At 42.3% G+C, this 19,654-nt stretch overlaps 1 long non-coding RNA gene across 1 annotated transcript in view; it reads right to left on the bottom strand.

Annotated features, from left to right (window-relative positions):
* The window catches only part of LOC129398696 (uncharacterized), a 47,286-nt gene that overhangs the window by 23,084 nt on the left and 4,548 nt on the right, over positions 1-19,654 (bottom strand). The window contains exon 2 of the long non-coding RNA XR_008626573.2: positions 18,855-18,985. This is a non-coding gene — a long non-coding RNA (uncharacterized LOC129398696). The remainder of the gene's footprint in view (positions 1-18,854; positions 18,986-19,654) is intronic.

Here is a 19,654-nt window from a genome sequence, read left to right as displayed (position 1 = left end):
CATGATCAGTAACCAATCACATCACTTCTTTTAAAGTCTGTCAGTGACTGGTCACCACGCATCTGTTATTCAGTTCAGGTACAGACAATAAAGCATAGAGTTGTATCGCCTTCTCGTCCCCAGTGATAAATTCATACAAAAGTTTACAACAAATCTGAAAGTGCAGCAAAGAAATGAAAAGTGGTAATGCAGAAAATTGAAATTGGTGTGATGAGAAGATTTGAAAATGGCAACATCAAAGCAAAGATAGGACAATAACTAGGCCTTCAGGAAAGGTATGAACTATGCCGACAAAGTTCACTGAATATAAAAAATGAGGTAAAGCAGCTTCAACATATTTTAGCTTAAATTGCAGTAGGAAGAGAAGGCCACATGTGGTTGAAATGGAGTACTTACTTCTGCTTTTGTGTCCGCAATTGGTTCCTTCCAGTGGGTTCTTGGTCTCACTGACTTCAAGAATGAAGCCATGGACTCTGCGGTGAGTGTTACAGTTCTTAAAGATGTCGTGTCTGGAGTTTGTTCCTTCAGATGTTCAGATGTGTCTGGAGTTTCTTCTTTCTGATGGGTTTGTGGTCTATGCTGACTTCATGAGTAAAGCTGCAGACCTTCGCAGTGAGTGTTACAGCTCTTAAAGGTGGTGCGGACCCAAAGAATGACCAGCAGCGAGATTTATTGCTAAGAGCGAAAGAACAAAACTTCTACACCCTGGAAGGGGACCCGAGGAGGTTGCCACTGGTGGCTGGGGTGACCTGCTTTTATTCCTTTATTTGGTCCCACTCACATCCTGCTGATTGGTCCATTTTACAGAGAGCTGATTGGTCCATTTTACAGAGAGCCGAATGGTCCATTTTTACAAGTGCTGATTGGTGTGTTTACAAACCTTTAGCTAGACACAGCGCGCTGATTGGTGCGTTTTTACAGAGTGCTGATTGGTGCATTTACAAACCTTTAACTGGACACAGAGCGCTGATTGGTGCATTTACAATCCTTTAGCTAGACAGAAAAGTTCTCCAGGTCCCCACCCGATTAGCTAGACACAGAGCACTGATTGGTGCGTTTTTACAGAGTGCTGATTGGTGCGTTTACAAACCTTTAACTAGACACAGAGCACTGATTGGTGCATTTACAATCCTTTAGCTAGACAGAAAAGTTCTCCAGGTCCCCACTGGATTAGCTAGACACAGAGCACTGATTGGTGAGTTTACAAACCTTTAGCTAGACACAGAGCGGTGATTGGTGCATTTACAATCCTTTAGCTAGACAGAAAAGTTCTCCAAGTCCCCACCCGACCCAGAAGTCCAGTCAGCTTCACCTCTCACTTTGAATCGAGGGCTGCGATAAAACATAATCTCAATCAGTTCAGCTAGCATCCCAAAGTGTGATCATTGCCATGCTGAAAGAAAACAGTGATTCTAAGGAAGCCAAAGAAACTTCTACTGCTAATAAAGACTGGTTTCATCATTTCAGATGCCAGAATGAATGATTTACAGTAAGCTATCTGATTAAGTAGCTGGTGAAAATAAGTTTTCTGCCGTGAAATTTGAAACAAGATTTCAAGAATTAGTTAAGGAAAGTAGGTTATGATGCTCTCAAACAAGAGAGTGGCTATGACAAAAGCACAAAGATGTCCCAGAGAAAGGGATGCTGCCAAAAATGTCAGGTTAAAGAAACTCTCAAAGATATTTCACAACCTTGAAAGTGCAGAGGATAAAATGTTAAAAGTGAATCCAAACTTGAAAGGATGGTGACAATTTGCCAAGGAATAAAAAAGGATGAAATACTGGGAAGGGCTACAACGTGGACAAACCTTGAAACATTATGCAAAGCCAGTCATAAAAGACCACTTACTATCTGATTCCATTTATATGAAATGTCCAGAATAGGCAAATCTATATAGATACAGAAAGTAGATTAATGGTTGTCTAGGGCTGAGGAGGGTATGATGAGAGGGTAGGAGGGTGATAGATAAAGGGTCTGAGATTTAAACTGTCTGTTTAACATTATCAGAGAGCTGTCAAAAATATCCAGAATTTGAAAGGCTAAGATTCCAAAGAAAAAAGAAGCTGACTAAGTGAGTCCAATATTCTTTATACCTCTTTCGCCCTCAAGGCATTAATGACTCCTAGGGTGGCCAGGGTTGTAGGGGGTCAGGGAGTAGGGTTGCTGAGAAGGCAGGCAGAGAATGAATGCTAAGAGGCAAAGAAGCTGGCAATCTTGTGGAGCTGGGTTGGAGCCTGCCAAGACAGCCAGGACCTAAATAGCCAAGATTCCTGAAGAGAGGAGGCCTGGGGAAGACAGCCTGATACTCAGTAACTTTCCCTTCAACACTGAAAAAATAGGAATAATTATCTAGCAAGACCAATAAAAAAAAAAGAGAAATCAAGCACAAATTACATAAGTAAGGGAACAAAAATGGCCTCACTACAAAAATGGCCTACACCCCACAAACATCAAAGAGTTACTAATGGGATATTAGAACAACCCTAGGCCAATAAATTCGGAAAATTAGATGAAATGGACAAACTCCTGGAAAAATAAAACTTATTAAAACTGCCTCAGAAAGATCAGAAAATCTGAATGGTGCTTTAGCTATTAAAGAAACTGAATCTATCATTTTAAGTCTTTCCACAAAGGAATCTCCAGATCCAGTTGGTCGTACTGATGAATTCTTCCACTGAGGAAGAAGAAAGACTAATACTAAGAAACTTCTCTCAGAGAAAACAATCTATAAATAAGGGAATTGATCAAGTTTACTAGTAAACAAGATCAATATACAACAAAACACCAAAAATAAACTACTAAAAATGAAATTTGAGGCCGGGCATGGTGGCTTACGCCTATAATCCTAGCACTTTGAGAGGCCAAGGCAGGTGGATTGCTTCAGCTCAGGAGTTCAAGACTAGCATGGGCAATGTGGCAAGACCCCATCTCTACAAAAAATACAAAAATTAGCCAGGCATGGTGGCGCATGCCTGTAGTTCCAGCTACTTGGGAGGCTGAGGCAGGAGGATGGCTTGAGCCCAAGAGGTGAGGTTACAGTGAGCCAAGATCGTGCCACTGCACTCAAGCCTGGAAAACAGAGTGAAAATGATATGATAGTGGCTCTCATCTGCTCCCCGCACCCGACCACTGGGGCAGATTTTAATTTTTTAAAAATCATCATCTGATGCTGAATTTAAAACTTTGGAGGGAATCAAAAGAGAAGGTCTTGCACTCCTGTTATCCAAGAGACATAAATACATGTGTGTTTTCCTTTTAGGCAGAAAACAAGAACAACATTCCTGGCATTCAACTACAAGGAAGCCCAATACCCCGGGTGCCATAAGACTTCCAGTATGCCTGCCTGAGCTTTGAAAGAGAGGAGAGGAAGCCAAGTCATCCAGCAGATCGGACCCACAAGCTCATCCTCTAGTTTTTTTCAAGGGGCACCATTCCTGTAAGAAAAACTTTCTTGGGCTTGGCTGTAGAATCTTCCAGAAATGTAAACAAAAGGGTAAGAGCCAAAGACCAAGAACCCTGGCTGGTGAGAGTCAGAGGGCCAGAATTTAGTGTAAAGCCTGCTCTAAAGACTGTTAACACTTCCTTTCCACCACTGCATCGATGATTGTTTGAAAAAGTGATTGTTTGTGATAGACTGGATTAAGAAAATGTGGCACATATAAACCATGGAATACTATGCAGCCATAAAAAATGATGAGTTCATGTCCTTTGTAGGGACATGGATGAAATTGGAAATCATCATTCTCAGTAAACTATCGCAAGGACAAAAAACCAAACACCGGATGTTCTCACTCATAGGTGGGAATTGAATAATGAGAACACACGGACACAGGAAGGGGAACATCACACTCTGGGGACTGTTGTGGGGTGGGGGGAGAGGGGAGGGATAGCATTAGGAGATATACCTAATGCTAAATGACGAGTTAATGGGTGCAGCACACCAGCATGGCACATGTATACATATGTAACTAACCTGCACATTGTGCACATGTACCCTAAAACTTAAAGTATAATAATAATAATAAAATAAAATAAAAAAGAAAAAGTGATTGTTTGAACAAGTGTATCAATGATTGAACAAGTATAAAAAAGGTTTATTAATGCCTTTAATAAAAAGGAACATATACATATCAATCTAAAAGACCTCTAAGGTCTCAAAATATAAATGGGCAACAAAACTGGACAGAATTTACAGAAAAAATGTCTAATAAAAATACAAATGTCTAGTAACCATGTGAAAAGTGTTTGCCTGGAGTAGAAATCAAAATTAAAATGAATTACCAGTTTTTGCCAAACATATTACCAGAGATGTTTTTAATAAACATTTTCCAAAAAAAAAAGAGTGACATGGGCACCCTCATGTCTGATGATGGGAGTATATTAATACATCTTCAAATCTATAAAATGTTAACAGATAAGAGATACTGACAGGGTTGATTCTAACCTAAATACTACAAAGAAACATATGCTGTGGGTATGGAGTGACAGTTAATATGTCCCGGCCCACCTCATGTCTAAATATGCTGAAACAGCTTCTATTTAAAATAAGTGCTGTCCTCCAGCTGTAGCAAATAGGAAGACAAGTAGCTTCATGCTGTTGACCTGGTTTTCCTATCGTGATTCACGAATGACTTTAAGAAAGAGCTAAATCAACTTGCAAACTACATTAGAAAGAAGAATTTAGGGCCAGGTGTGGTGGCACATGTCTGTATTCCCAGTACTTTGGGAAGCCAAACTGGGCGGATTGCTTGAAGCCAGGCGTTTGAGACCAGCCTGGCCAACATGGCGAAACCCTGTCTCTACTAAAAATACAAAACAGGCCAGGCACGGTGGCTCATGCACTTTGGGAGGCCAAGGCGGGCAGATCACCTGAGGTTAGGAGTTTCAAGATCAGCCTGCCTAACATGGTGAAACCCTGTCTCTACTAAAAATACAAAAATTAGCCAGGCATGGTGGCAGGTGCCTGTAGTCCCAGCTACTCAGAAGACTGAGGCAGGAGAATCACTTGAACCCAGGAAGCAGAGGTTGCAGTGAGCCCAGATCATACCACTACACTCCAGCCTGGGTGACAGAGCAAGATTCCGTCTCAAAAAATAATAATAAATAAATAAATAAATAAATAAATAAATAAATAAATAAAAATACAAAAATTATCCGTGTGTGCACTCCAGCCTGGGTGTCAGAGAAAGATTCTGTCTCAAAAAAAAAAAAAAAAGAGTTGAGGTAGAACACATTCAGATTGACAGTATATTCCCGATATATCCCTCCAGTAATACACACACACACACACACACACACTTGCACTCACACATGCACACTTGCTTCATGAAATTCTTTTTCTTTATTTTTATGCCTTTTCAAAACATACCTCCTTTCAATCCCCTAACTTCTGTTCAACCACTTTCCCCTCTCTACCAGCCAGTTTTCCTCTGTCTGACCTTAAATACCTCAAATGCTTTACATCCTTGGCTTTCTTCTCTTTCGGTCTTACACCTTCTTGATGAATGTGAGATTCTCAGACTCTGCTATTGCTTCAAGAACCCTTATCTCTATGCAATTTCCAAATCCATACCTCCAACTCTGTATGAACTTCCCTCACAAATACTAGATCAATATTTCTTGTTTTGACTTTAAATACACACCTAAAATGAAATTTTCCTTTCTTACCCCCATCTCAACTTCTTTCTGTCCTATATTTATTTATTCATTTGTTTATTCACTCATTCCACAAATAGCTAACAAGAACCAGGCATTATTACTGCCTGGTACTTACTATTGACCACTTGTTCTTCCAAATAGACATGTAAGAATCAACCTTCAATCTCCTCAGTCCTTTACTTGCTCAGGTCAACTGTGCGCACTAACTCACACAGGTGCCTTAGATTCAGCCCTTTTCTTCATCCCCACTAACATTTCAGCCCTAGCCCTCATCCTCTCTCACCGGGATGCCTGCAGCAACTCCTATATATTTTCCCTACCAGTAAAGTCAGTCCATCTTACACACAGTTGGCAGAATTATCTTCCTAAAAAGTAAATTGGACCATGTCACTTCCAGTTCTGAAAAGCCTTTCACAGCCCATAGCAATGGTGGGATCTGTGTATCAACCACATAAGAATCAGGCGGGGGAGCTCCTTAAGCTATTGCTTGCTGAGCCCCAGACCTACTGCAACCATCTCCTTGGAGAGAAGACTTAGGAATTCCCTTTTTTAATGAGCTCCCCAGGTAATTCTTGTACCCATGAAAGGTAGAGAGCCATGGGCCTGCAGGAGAGAATCCAAGTTCCTTAGGCAGAAATACAAGGTCCTTCACTCCCTCGGCCCAACTGGTCTCAGTTCCCTCCACTCTATACTGTTCACCCTACACACCAGTCACACTGAATTTCTCACTGTTGTCTGGACACTTTGGTTCCTCCACACCTCCATGCCTGTCTCTATACCCCGCTTCCTGCCTTCTCCTCCATCTAGTAAAACCCTGATCCCCCTTCCTCTGAGAATCCTTCCCTGACCAACACTTGCTGCCCCACCAGAGATGTCTTGTGCCCCATCAGACTTGTACCATATGTATTATATATGACATAATATTCTATATATTATATAGAATAGAGAGAGATTCATATTGGTTCTGTTTCTCTGGAAACCAATAAATATGTATTATTTAGACATACATAATAGAAGATATTCTCTCTCCCTCTAGAGAGATTTACTTTAGCATTTATTATAATGAATTGACTCATGTGATTATGGAGGCTGAGAAATCCCAAGATCTGCAGTTGGCAAGCTGGAGACCCAGGAGAGCTGATGTGTGGTTCCTGTCCAAATCTGAAAAAGGCCTGAGAACCAGGAGATTTTATACACACACACACACACACACACACACACACGCATATACACATACACACACATTTGTTTCTCTGGAGAACTTTGACTAATACAGTCACAAAGCAGCCATTTGAAAAATGTTTCTATATTTGTTCCATTGAAAACACTGTCCATTAGCAAACAATAGGTGTCTGAAAAAAAGAGAAAAGAGAACCCTGTCCATTATGTCAAGTGCTCCACTGAAACAGTCATAGACACAACTTGGATGCCTGCTCACACCCGAATGTGTACACCTCTTCTCCCCACCACTTCCCTGACATCCATACTTAAGAATCTACCTGACCACTGTCCACTTGACATCTCAATGAGTTATCTCTTTTATTTATTTATTTATTTTGAGACAGGGTGTCACTCTGTTGCCCAGGCTAGAGGGCAGTGATGTGATCACGGCTCACTACAGCCTCTTCCCCCCAGGCTCAAGCAATCCTCCCACCTCAGCCTCTCCAGCAGTTGGGACCGTAAGCGCATGCCGCCACACTCAGCTAAGTTTTTGTATTTCTTGTGGTAGAGACTGGGTTTCACCATGTTGTCCAGGCTAGTCTCAAACTCCTGAGCTCAAGCGACTCACCTGCCTTAGTCTCCCAAAGTGCTGAGATTACAGGTGTAAATCACCACACCTGGTCAAGTTATCTCTTAAGTAGCTCAAATTAAACATGTCCAAAACAGAATTCCTGATTTTGCTCCCCAAACCAGCCCAGTCTTCACCATCTCAAAAGATGGATCATCATTCATCTATTGTCTCGAGCCAAAAACCTAGAGCAATCTCAATTCCTCTCTTTCTCTTCTTTCCTTCATGCAGCAAATCAGCAAGTCTTGTTGATTCTACTTCCAATACTGAACACTTAACACAACTCCACCAGCTTTATCCTGGATAAAGCCACTGTCATCTCTCACTGAGACTTCTGCAATAGTCTCCCAGTTGGCATCCCTGCTTCCACTCTTGCTCCCTGACATCCATTCTCCAGACAGTAGCCAGAGGAAATTAGAATTAGGCATTCAAATATACAACATTGCTCCTTGATTAAAATTTCCACTGGTTCCCAATCTCTCTTGGGGGAAAAATCCAAATCTCTACAAAGCCATACATGGCTACCTTCTCTAACCTCATCTCCTACCAGGCCTCTGCCACTCCCCACCACCACCACTGTATCCCCCACTCTGTACAAGTCCTCTCCAGTCCAACTGGCTGTTTCTCAAATATACCAAGTTTTTCCTACCTCTGGGTCTTGGAGCTTCCTTTTCCTTCTCCCGAAATGCTCTTTGGATAAAGACTGGGCTGGTCTGGGGAGCAAAATCAGGACTTCTGTTTTGGACATGTTTAATTTGAGCTACTTAAGAGATAACTTGGGTCAGGTGTGGTGGCTCACACCTGTAATCCCAGCACTTTGGAGACCGAGGCAGGTGGAATGCTTGAGCTCAGGAGTTTGAAACTAGCCTGGGCAACATGGTGAAACCCAGTCTCTACCACAACAAATACCAAAAGTTGGCTGGGCCTGGTAGCTGGGCTCCCTCTCACCATTCAGCTGTCTGCTCAAATGTCAGCTACTCAGACATCTTCCCCCGCCTTCCCAACACTCTCTATCTCATTCATCCACTTCATTTGCCTTCAGGGCACTCATCACTACCAGGAATTACTTACTTTACTGACTTTATTGACTCTTTCTCCCCACTAAAATATAAACCCTATGAAGACAGAGAATTTATCTTGTACACCTTCATATCCATGGTGCCTGGAACACAGTATGTACACAACACATAAATCAATGAATGCTCTGAGAGTACTGTTGTTTTTAATACTCTGAATACCATTGTTTTTAATGCTCTGAGAGTACCATTTAATGCTCTGAGAGTACCATTTTGCGGAGACACTTACCTATTCCAGTGCAGGAATAGGTAAGAAAATCATGGAATGTATAAGGAAATTATGTAACTCATCATGTTTCTCCTTTGTCTTAACTTCCAGGAAGCTCAGTCTTAAATTTTGTACTGAAGCCTAACAATTTACCTTACATTGGGTTTCCTTTTTAATTATCTACTCATTATATGACTTTTGATCTTGTATCATTATTGTAACATTTATACACCTATCTTTTATTGTAAAGCACCTCAATTCCTTCATGTGGGCAGGCTGTAAAAATTAATACATACCAGTCCTCTGTTCTTTTATTGATTCACGTATGTTAATATTGTCTCTCTAACATGATTATAAGCTTCTTGAAAGCAGCCCAATAGATTTTATCCTTTTATATGCCCTCAAAACACATATTACATTCATTTAATAACATTCATCATTTACCAATTTCTTCATTGATTTGTTGATTGATCAATAGCATAACCCCAGGTGGTACAGGTGAATAATTCAGGGTCTAAAGAAAATTGTCATCACCCTTTGAAAATTTGGACACATTTATTAAAAGTGAGAGGGCAGGAGTTATCTACATCAAAAAGACAACTTGCCTTGGTGAGTTGGATGGGGAGGACATGCAGGTACAGCTAAGCCTGATGCAAAGTTTAGCAGCAGAGAACCTAAAAGGGGTAAAATATTCTACAAGAAAATGGTCCTGGAAAAACTGCTGGAGAGAAAGTGAAATGAAGGGAGCAAAGCCATGCCTGAAAAAAGATGAAGATACTGATCCACCTCTTGCTGGAGAAATAATGAAGAAGTCTTGGCTGAGTAGATGGGATTGAGGGGAGATGGGATAAATTTGGGATTAAAGGACAGGTGCAGGAGAAGGCTTTGTCATTAACACTGAATGACGACTACCTGGAGGTCGTCCCTTTATCCACCTGTGGGGCCCAGACTGAGGTTACAGCAGAAAAGACAGGAAGAGAGGGAGAGGTGAGTTCTGATAGAAACCTGGCAGGAATGCTTTCTCACTAATAACTTTTGACATTCAGCAAAACTCCCAGCAGTGATTTTAAAGACCAGCACTAACCAGGAAGGCCAGCAGGCAGAAGCGGATGCTGGCATGGTGGATGGAGCAGTTGTCCCCATCAGCATCTTTCCAGCTGGCTGGGCACTACATGTCCTCACAAAACTCTTTTGCAGCGGCTTCAGTGCTAGACATGTGGAAGGCTCTGAGTTTCTGTAGGAGTTTCCCCACCTCCAGAGCCCCCTTGAATCCACAATTTGCATTCCTCACACCAGGAGAGGGCCTGGAAAAGGCCCTTCACAGCAGGCAGCACACATCCACAGTCTCCATTTCAGCACCCAGAGCCTTCTAATGGGCACTTCGCTGAGACCTTAATGTCTGCATAAGGGCCCAGAAATAGCAGAATTTTCATCTGAAATAGTGAACTTTCATCTGAAAATCATGGCAAATAACTGCAGAGTCAGAGTGACTTATATAATATGCCAGGCATTTATTGTTGTTGTCATTGTTTTTAATGTTCTGAGAGTACCGTTGTTCTTAATGCTCTGAGTACCGCTGTTTTTAATGCTCTGAGAGTACCATTTAATGCTCTGAGAGTACCGTTGTTCTTAATACTCTGAGTACCATTGTTTTTAATGCTCTGAGAGTACTGTTTAATGCTCTGAGAGTACCGTTTTGCTGAGACACTTACCTATTCCAGTGCAGGAAATAGATGATAAGGCCAATTTCAACACTGGAGAGAGAGCAGTTTTGCTCAAAGGACTTTTGCCCTAACAATGAACCAGATCTACACTGGCATCTTCAGAACCCCTCATGAGCATTTGTTAAGTGATGCATTAGTTATCCCACCAAGAGGGCAGGTACACTGATGCACAAGGTAAGAGGTCACTCATGAATCTAATCAGTGTAGGCAAGCAAAATGGAATACATTCATAACAAATCTTGGACAAAATGGCCCACTAATGGCTTCCCCCCTCCTCTATACCTGTGGAGGACAGCTGTATCCATCCAAGATCCTCTCATCATCTAAAGTGTGTGTTCACTGAAAACTTACTATGTTCCATGCATTATGTTTACATCATCATCTCACATAAGCCTCCCAACATCCCTACAAGGAAAGTACCAACATTAGCCCATTTCACAAATGAGGAAACTCGTTGAGGTTAAGCCCTCACCTAGTTGGTGGATCCAGCAGCTGGACCCAGGCGGTCTGATTCCAGGGCTCCCATACTGAGCATCTAAACAACACTGTCTGTCTCCCACAGAGTGGCACAGGGCCAATGGGGAGAGACGCCAAAATGAGGCACATCATCCCATGTAGCCACCTCTGAAGAGCAAGAAATAGCTACAACTGACAAGAAGAAACAGATTTATACATCAGAGACAAAAGAGATAGGCCCTCTTGAATCTCTGAGCATAACAACTGAATAAAAGTGGCTTTGTTTGCTTAATTAAACTTCAGCATTTACTGAAATTACAGTAATGCAGCAATCACTTTCACTTTAATCTAGGTTACAGTATTTGAAGTTTCCTCCTAAAAAGCAAACATTTGGGCTTAAGAAAATACCTACCAAATGATTTCTGGAGAGGCGAAACATTTGAAAAGACTTTACCAATTGATCTCAATGCAGAGATACTTTTAAAACAAAAACCCTAAGCCCTGGGTCTCAGCTCCCTGCACAAGACCAGACATACACATAATCCACATTCATCACACACACACTGCACAGACAATGCACTTACACCACATGCACACACCACACCCATATATACATAGCACATACATACCCAACACACAAACCACATACCCACCATAGACACACATACACCACACACAAGACACCCATGCCATACAAACCACACACACAACACACAATCAACATACACTCATAGCACACACACACACACACACACATACTCAGTCACACTGAACAGCAAAGCGGCGTGTGCTGCCTCTCCTGGTGGTCCCCTCTGTGTCCTCATTTATGGTATAATTGCACATTTCATTTCCAACTTGAAGAGCACAGCTCTGCAGGGCAATTGTTTTAAACCTGAGATTGCCTGAATTAAATGGCAATTTTAGTTTTTTATAGTGCAAAATACAGTTTACATTGGCAAAAAAAAAAAAAAAAAAAAGACATGGAGTTTCAAAACTCATGCTCTTAAGCCTCCTGAATCACAGTAATTTTAAAATCTTGATTCTGCCATTAGGGTAAAAAAGAAAATCTATTTTGTAATCTGGCACCTTCTCATGATGAGTTTCTTACTGTGACTCATGCTATAGATGCCTTGTGCAAATGTAAAAAAAAAAAAAAACAACAGATTGATACGTGAGAAAAATTTCAATAACGGGAGAGGAACCATTTGGGTGAATCAAGCCCTTCCCAGTCTTCAATAACTTGGGGCTCCTTGGACAGCCCACATCATGCCAAAAAAGGCATTCTCACAGTTGGGAAGAACTGCATCGGACACCAGTGTCAAAAAGAGGATTTTTAAACTTGCCCTGACCAACACCCCTATGCATCCACTGACAAATATTCTCTGCGACCTAACAGCTGATATTCCTTTTGTTCTCCTAATTAAAAACTTTTATGGCTAAATGCAACATGGTATCCTGGATTGGATCCTGGAACAAAGAAAAGACATTAGTGGAAAAACTGGTAAAATATGAATATGTTCTGTATGTTAGTTGATGATATTATATCCCAGTTTTGACAATGTACCATCGTTACGTAAGATGTTAACATAAGGTGAAGCTGGGTGAAGGGTATATGAAAACTCTGTACCATCTTTACAACTCTTCTGTAAATCTAAAATAATTAAAAAAAAAAAAAAGTTTTAGTATTTGTGGTAGAGAATGCCTCCCATATCAGTCTTTGCTTTCTTTACATAAGGAGAATACTGGTGCAACACTTCTCATGGAGTTTATAGGATATTGAGACAGCCAAGTAAAAAGGGCTCCCTGGAGAATCTCCAACCCACCTGTGCACTGGGAGGACGGGGTGGGGCCTCGGGAAGTTTGAGCTGTTTGCAGTGGGGAAGAGCCTGGCCGCTCCTGTTCCCATGTGGTAACTGGGGATTCAATCTAGCAGGATTCTCACTTTGCTGAGAGTCCCTGTTTCCCTTTTTTTCTTCCTTTTCACCCAATGAACCCTGCCCTACACACCCTACAATGTGTCCATGTGCCTAAATTATCCTGGTTGTGTCACAAGAACCTGATTTTCCAACAACAACATTTGGGCACAGTGTAATCATGGCCTATAATCTCTTTTATAATTCTATAATTTTAAATATCTGATTAAGCTATTTCAAAAAAATTTTTCTTTTCTTTTTGTTTTTGGAGACGGAGTCTCGCTCTGTCACCCAGGCTGGAGTGCAGTGGTGCAATCTTGGTTCATTGCAACCTCTGCCTCCCAGGTTCAAGTGATTCTCCTACCTCAGCCTCTCAAGTAGCTGGGACTACAGGTATATGCCACCTCACCTGGCTAATTTTTTTTTTTTTTTTTTTTTTTTTTTGAGATGGAGTTTCTCTCTGTCGCCAGGCTGGAGTGCAATGGTGCAATCTCGGCTCACTGCAACCTCCACTTCCCTGGTTCAAGTGAGTCTCTTACCTCAGCCTCCCTAGTAGCTGGGATTACAGGGGCCCGCCGCCACGCCCAGCTATTTTTTTTTTTTTTTTTTTGTATTTTTAGTAGAGACGGGGTTTCACCATGTTGGCCAGGCTGGTCACGAGCTCCTGACCTCAAGTGATACACCCACCTTGGCCTCCCAAAGTGCTGGGACTACAGGCATGAGCCACTGCACCCAGTCTAATTTTTGTATTTTTAGTAGAGATGGGGTTTTACCATGTTGCCCAGGCTGATCTCGAACTCCTGACCTCAGGTGATCTGCCCGCCTCTCCCCATGTCTGCGTGGGTTTTCGGAGGGTACTCTGGCTTTCTCCCACATCCCAAAGCTGTACACATTAGGTAAATCGGGTGTCTAACTGGTCCCAGTGTGAGTGAGCGTGGGTGCTTGTGAGTTTGCCTTGCGATGGGATGTCGAACTCCAGGGTTGCTTCCCACCTGGCACTCAGAGCTGCAGGGAGAGGCTCTGGCCACCTGCACCCTGAACTGGAATAAGCGGGTAGTTATCTGACTTGCTTTCATTAATTTTTCTTTTTTTTTCTTTTTTTTCTTTTTTTTTTTTTTTGAGATGGAGTCTTGCTCTGTCACCCAGGCTGGAGTGCAGTGGCGCAATCTCAGCTCACTGCAACCTCTGCATCCCGGGTTCCAACAATTCTCCTGCCTCAGGCTCCCGAGTAGCTGGGATTAGAGGTGCTGCCACTGCGCCCAGCTAATTTTTGTATTTTTAGTAGAGACAGGGTTTCACCATGTTGGCCAGGCTGGTCTCGAACTCCTGACCTTGTGATCCACCCACCTCGGCCTCCCAAAGTGCTGGGATTACAGGCGTGAGCCACCACACCCAGCCGGCTAATTTTTCTTAAGTATATGTATGGTCCACTTTCATATTTCAATGTGTAATATTAAGAGTGTTTGGAGTCTTTATTTAGAAGTTTGGTGATGTTTTTGTGACCAGAAATATGTCATAGGAACTTGACTCTTGTTTATATCAATTAGCCTATGGCAAAATTGGTTTTGTTAATAACAGATGTTGGCAAGATTTTGGAAAAAAGGGACTGCTTATCCACTGGTGGTAGGAATGTAAACTAGTTCAGCCACTGTGAAAAACGGTTTGGGGATTTCTCAAAGAACGGAAAACAGAATTTCCATTCAACCCAGCAATCCCATTACTGGTTATATACCCAAAGGAATATAAGTCATTCCACCAAAAAGACACATGCACTCATATATTCATTGCTGCACTATTCACAATAGCAAAGACATAAAATCAAACTAGGTGCCCACCTACAGTCGACTGGATAAAAGAAAAATGTGGTACATATACATCATGGAATACTACACAGCCGTAAATTACAATGAAGTCATGTCCTTTGCAGCAACATGGATACACCGGGAGGCCATTATCCTAAGCGAACTAACGCAGGAACAGAAAATCAAATACTCCATGTTCTCACTTATAAGTGGGAGCTGAATGTTGAGTACACATGGACATAAAGATAGGAACAACAGACACCTGGCCATACTTGAGGGTGGAGGGTGGGAGGAGTGTGAAGGTGGAAAAACTATACTATTGGGTACTATGCTCACTATCTGGGTGACAAAATCACTTATATACCAAACCCCAGCAACACACAATTTACTCATGTATCAAACCCGCTCATGTACCCTCCTGAACCTAAAATAAAAGTTGAAAAAAAAGATTTTATTATATGTCATCTTACTTAAAGTCACAGTTTCCAGAGCCTATCAATGACGTTAAGTGAGGACTTACTGTACATAGATATTTACTTCCTTTTTTTCCCTGAATTAGGCACCAGCCCCCATTTTTTTTAAAAAACACCTTTAAGTAGTAGTACTCACAATGGCCAAAAAGTGGAAGCAACGCTATTCATCGGCAGGTGAATGGATAAAAAAATGTGGTATATACATACAACAGAATATTATTCAGCCTTAAACTGGAAAAGAAATGTGACACATGCTGCAACATAGATGAACCTTGAGGACATTATGCTAAGTGAACTAAGCCAGTCACAAAAAGACAATACTGTGCACCATTTATATGAGGTTTCTAAAGTAGTCAGATTCAGAGAGACAGAAAACAGAATGGTGGCTGCCAATGAAACGGAAGAGTTCCCTGTTCCCCCTCACAGGACATGCAACAGGGGTGTGGCTTAGCTGTTCAGTCACTGCCGCTGCTCAAACCCCTGAAGGGAGGGGAAGCACATAGACAGACAGGTGCAGGAGCCCAAGTGGGCATGAGTTACAGTGTGCCCTTTTAGCCCTGCCGTCTGTGGACAGCTTGAGTGTTAACCAGCTCAATGGACTCTCAGCCTTTTTGCAAGGGCAGAGGGCCAGTGTGACAGCTTTCTGTATCTCAAGCTCTTGCCCAGTGTCCCTGGAACACAGGCTTGAGGGATGAATGCGGGGTTTTATTGAGCAGTGGAGGTGGCTCTCAGAGGGATGGGTGGGGAGCTAGAAAGGGGATGAAGTGGGAAGATGATCTTTCCCTGGAGTATGGCCATCCAGCAGCTGAACTCCCCTCTGACCACCCTTAGCCAAACTCCTCTCGGTATTCAGACATTCCTCCTCTTCTCTCTTTCTCTGCTGTGTTGTTCTGCCATTCATCTGCTTGTCTCTTATTTCACTGCCTCCTCACCTGCTCGTCTGCTTCTGAAGCCTGGGGCTCAGAGTTTATATGGATATAGGATGGGGGGCATGGCAGGGCAAAAGACAACTTTTTGGGCACAAAAACAGAAATGCCTGTTCCCACTTAGGGCCACAGGTCTCCAGGCTTAAGGGTGGGGCCTTTGGCAGGGAACCACCCTCTTCTCCTTAGTATTTCCCTGTCTCCTGTCCATATCACTAGGGGCTGAAGGGCAGGAGGAAATGGGGAGTTGTTCAATGGGTGTAGAGATTCAGTTTTGCAAGAAGAAAAGAGTTCTGGGGATTAGCTGCACAACAATATGAATATACTTAACACTACTGCACTGTACACTTAAAAATGGTTAAGATGCTAGGTTTGGTTTTGTTTACCACAATTAAAATTTTTAATATTTTTATCTTATTTCTAGGGGACTATTTCATTCTTTTGTTACTCATCAAAGTCAAGGGCTGAATGTAGGCTACCAGCCCACAATAAAGGATCACAACTTCTTAAATTTTAATATTTGTTTATTACACAAATATTTATGTTAGAGAAAAACTAGAAAACAAAGACAAGCCAAAAATAAATATAGGCTGGGCACAGTGGCTCATGCCTGTAATCTCAGCACTTTGGGAGGCCGAGGTGGGTGGATTGCCTGAGATCAGGAGTTTGAGACCAGCCTGGCCAACATGGCGACACCCCGTCTCTACTAAAAATACAAAAATTAGCCAGGCGTGGTGGCACATGCCTGTAGTCCCAGCTACTTGAGAGATTGAGGCAGGAGAATCGCTTGAACCCAGTAGGCGGAGGTTGCAGTGAGTCGAGATCACCCCACTGCACTCCAGCCTGGGCAACAGAGCAAGACTCCATCTGAAAAAAAAAAAAAAAAAAGAAAGAAAAAAGAAATATAATTGTTTTTAAAACAACCATCATCCCTCCACCCAGAAATAACCCTGGGTAACATTCTGGTGGGTCCATCCAGATTTCTTTATTTTTGAAAGCCTAAAATTTGTTTGTTGCATATTTTCAGCAGCAATGTTAAAGATATCCAACACTTAAAGAGTGATATCAAGAATTGCAGGACTGGCCGGGTGTAGTGGCTCATGCCTGTAATGCCAGCACTTTGGGAGGCCAAGGCAGGCAGATCACTTGAGCTCAGGAGTTTGAGAACAGCCTGGCCAACATGGTGAAACCCTATCTCTACTAAAAGTACAAAATTAGCTGGGCATTGTGGTGGGCACCTGTAATCCCAGCTACTCGGGAGGCTGAGGTGGGAGAATCACTTGAACCCAGGAGGCAGAGGTTGCAGTGAGCTGAGATGGCACCACTGCACTCCAGCCTGGGCAACAAAGTGAGATTCTGTCTCAACAACAACAACAACAACCACCAAAAAAAAAAAAAAATTGCAGGACTGTAGAATTTTAGCCCTAGAAAGGAGCTTAGAGACTGACCAACAGAGTTACCTCATTTTACAAAGAAGTAGGAAACAAAAGCTCAAAGAGCATATGTTTAGGTAATAAGAAAACCAGGCCTTGAGCGTCAAACAAATCAGAAGAGAGAATGCTGAAGGTCAAATCAAACAGAATGATGTTGGGATTACTTGTGTCCCAGTATGGTCTATGGTTAAGAGGGCAGGCTCTTAGCCAGGATGCCTGGGTGTGAATCAAGGCTCTGCTGTGCACTTATTGGCTACTTGACCTCAATCTAGTTACCCAACTTTTTAAGCTTCATCTGTATTATTGCCTATTTATAGATTAAATCAGGATTAAAATTTACAGATTTATAGATTAAATCAGAATTAAAATTAAATCAGTCAAAATTAAAGGAAATAATTCAAGTAAACCACAGAGGAAGCACTTATCGTTGATTACAATTACCACCGTTACAGTGAAAGAGATCCAAGCTTCCCCGAGTTACTGGCAGCATATCTGTATGGTTCCAAAATTCAACTGAGGGGCATAAAGCAGAAAAGAGACCAAGGCAAGTTTCAGAGAAGGAGTGGAAGTTTATTTAAAAGGCTTTAGAACAGGAAAGAAAGGAAAATTAGCTTGAAAGAGACCCAACCAGGCACTGAAGGTCCAAAAGAGAAATGAGAGCAGAAGAAGACAGCAAAAGGGGCCTTTGACCTTGATCTTTATAGGTTCGCCTTTATAGGGGACTTTATAGGCTCGCCTCTCTCCCAGGATTCTTCCCTTAGGGTGGGCTTTCCGCATGCCCATGCTTTCCTTACTCTTTGGAATTGAGCACACACAGTGAGTTTAGGGAGTTGTACACATGCCCATCTGAGGCTTTCTTCCTTTTCCAGTGGAGGGTGCCCCCAGAAGATCATATTTCACCATTTTTGTCTCTTAACACGCATGCCCAGGAAGTTGCTTCTCCCTGGGGCCTGCATTCAATTAGCATTTTGATGTTAACAGGTGTGAACCATGAGGAAATGGCCTCTCCCTGGCGCTGCCAAATTACAAGTTTTAGAGAAGCAATGCAATAATTGCCAAACCATCACCCGACATTTCTAGTGGGTGGAGGGAGAGCCCTCTCCTGCCCCACTCATGCCTAACTACCTGTAGCACTGTTACTAATACATCATCTTCATAACAAAGGAGAATAAAGAGTGAAACCTGTTCACAACATTTTCTGTGCTTGCCCTGGACTTTGAACTGCTCATCCAAGGTTCTCTGAATGTTTGGAAGTAGTTTAGCCTAGTGGTGAAATTCCTAAATTGTCGCCTTTCTCTACTTCATTTCTATCAGTGGGTCATTCCTTCACTACTAGAACATTTGACCTGCACAGCACAGGTAAACATAAGACGTAGAGAATCCCTAGGCAAGGCCATACCTGGTGGGGAGGATTCCGGTCCTGACAGCATAGGCATGAGAGTTGTCTAAGCAGACACCATATAGGGCATGTTGAAGGGCTCGCACTGACTGCACTTACAGGGGGCCTCTGGATCCAGGCCATCTCTAAGCCTGGAAAGAAACAGAGCCGGTGAAGATGCTTTATTTCACTCTGCACACCAGACCACCATGATCAGGTTTTGAGAGGAGGATTTTTAATGGCATGCTGTATGGAAAACCACTGGTTATAGAGTGTTATCCAAATATCAGTACTATCCTCATTCCGTAAATGTAGGGGTCCCATTAATTTACTCTCAAAGGGATATATTTCCGGGTGTGGTGAGGAGGCCAGCCAAGGCCACATTTCCTAATTCCTGATACCTCTCCTCCCAGTCTCGCTCTAGTTTCCACCATTTGTTAAAAGTTTACTGGCTGACAGGATTTTTCTAATTTCTAATTTTCAGAAAAGCAAAATTTCCTTACAACATGTGATCTCTAGAGAGCAAATGCTCCAACTGTGCTCCTTACAGCTTATCTTTGGAATTACCAACATAAGAACATGATTTTCCCTAGAGATTTTAATGCCGACTCCAGAGACTCCATCTAGCTCGTCTTTGAAATCAGTGTGAAGCATAGGGCCATAGTCAATGTTCATTCGGCCAAGACTACATGCTTGGCACTGAGCTAGTCTGTGATTTCAAAATTAACACACAAACGACCAAACATATAACTCAAAATTAATATAACCCACTCTTTGGGCCTCCAGGTATGACTACAGATCCGATGCAAATCATTTGTGAG

Source organism: Pan paniscus, chromosome 11, assembly GCF_029289425.2.
Source record: "Pan paniscus chromosome 11, NHGRI_mPanPan1-v2.0_pri, whole genome shotgun sequence".
Classification (NCBI taxonomy): Eukaryota; Metazoa; Chordata; class Mammalia; order Primates; family Hominidae; genus Pan; species Pan paniscus.
The sequence above is the reverse complement of the archived record's forward strand: the minus strand, read 5'-3'. Positions and strand labels throughout refer to the sequence as shown.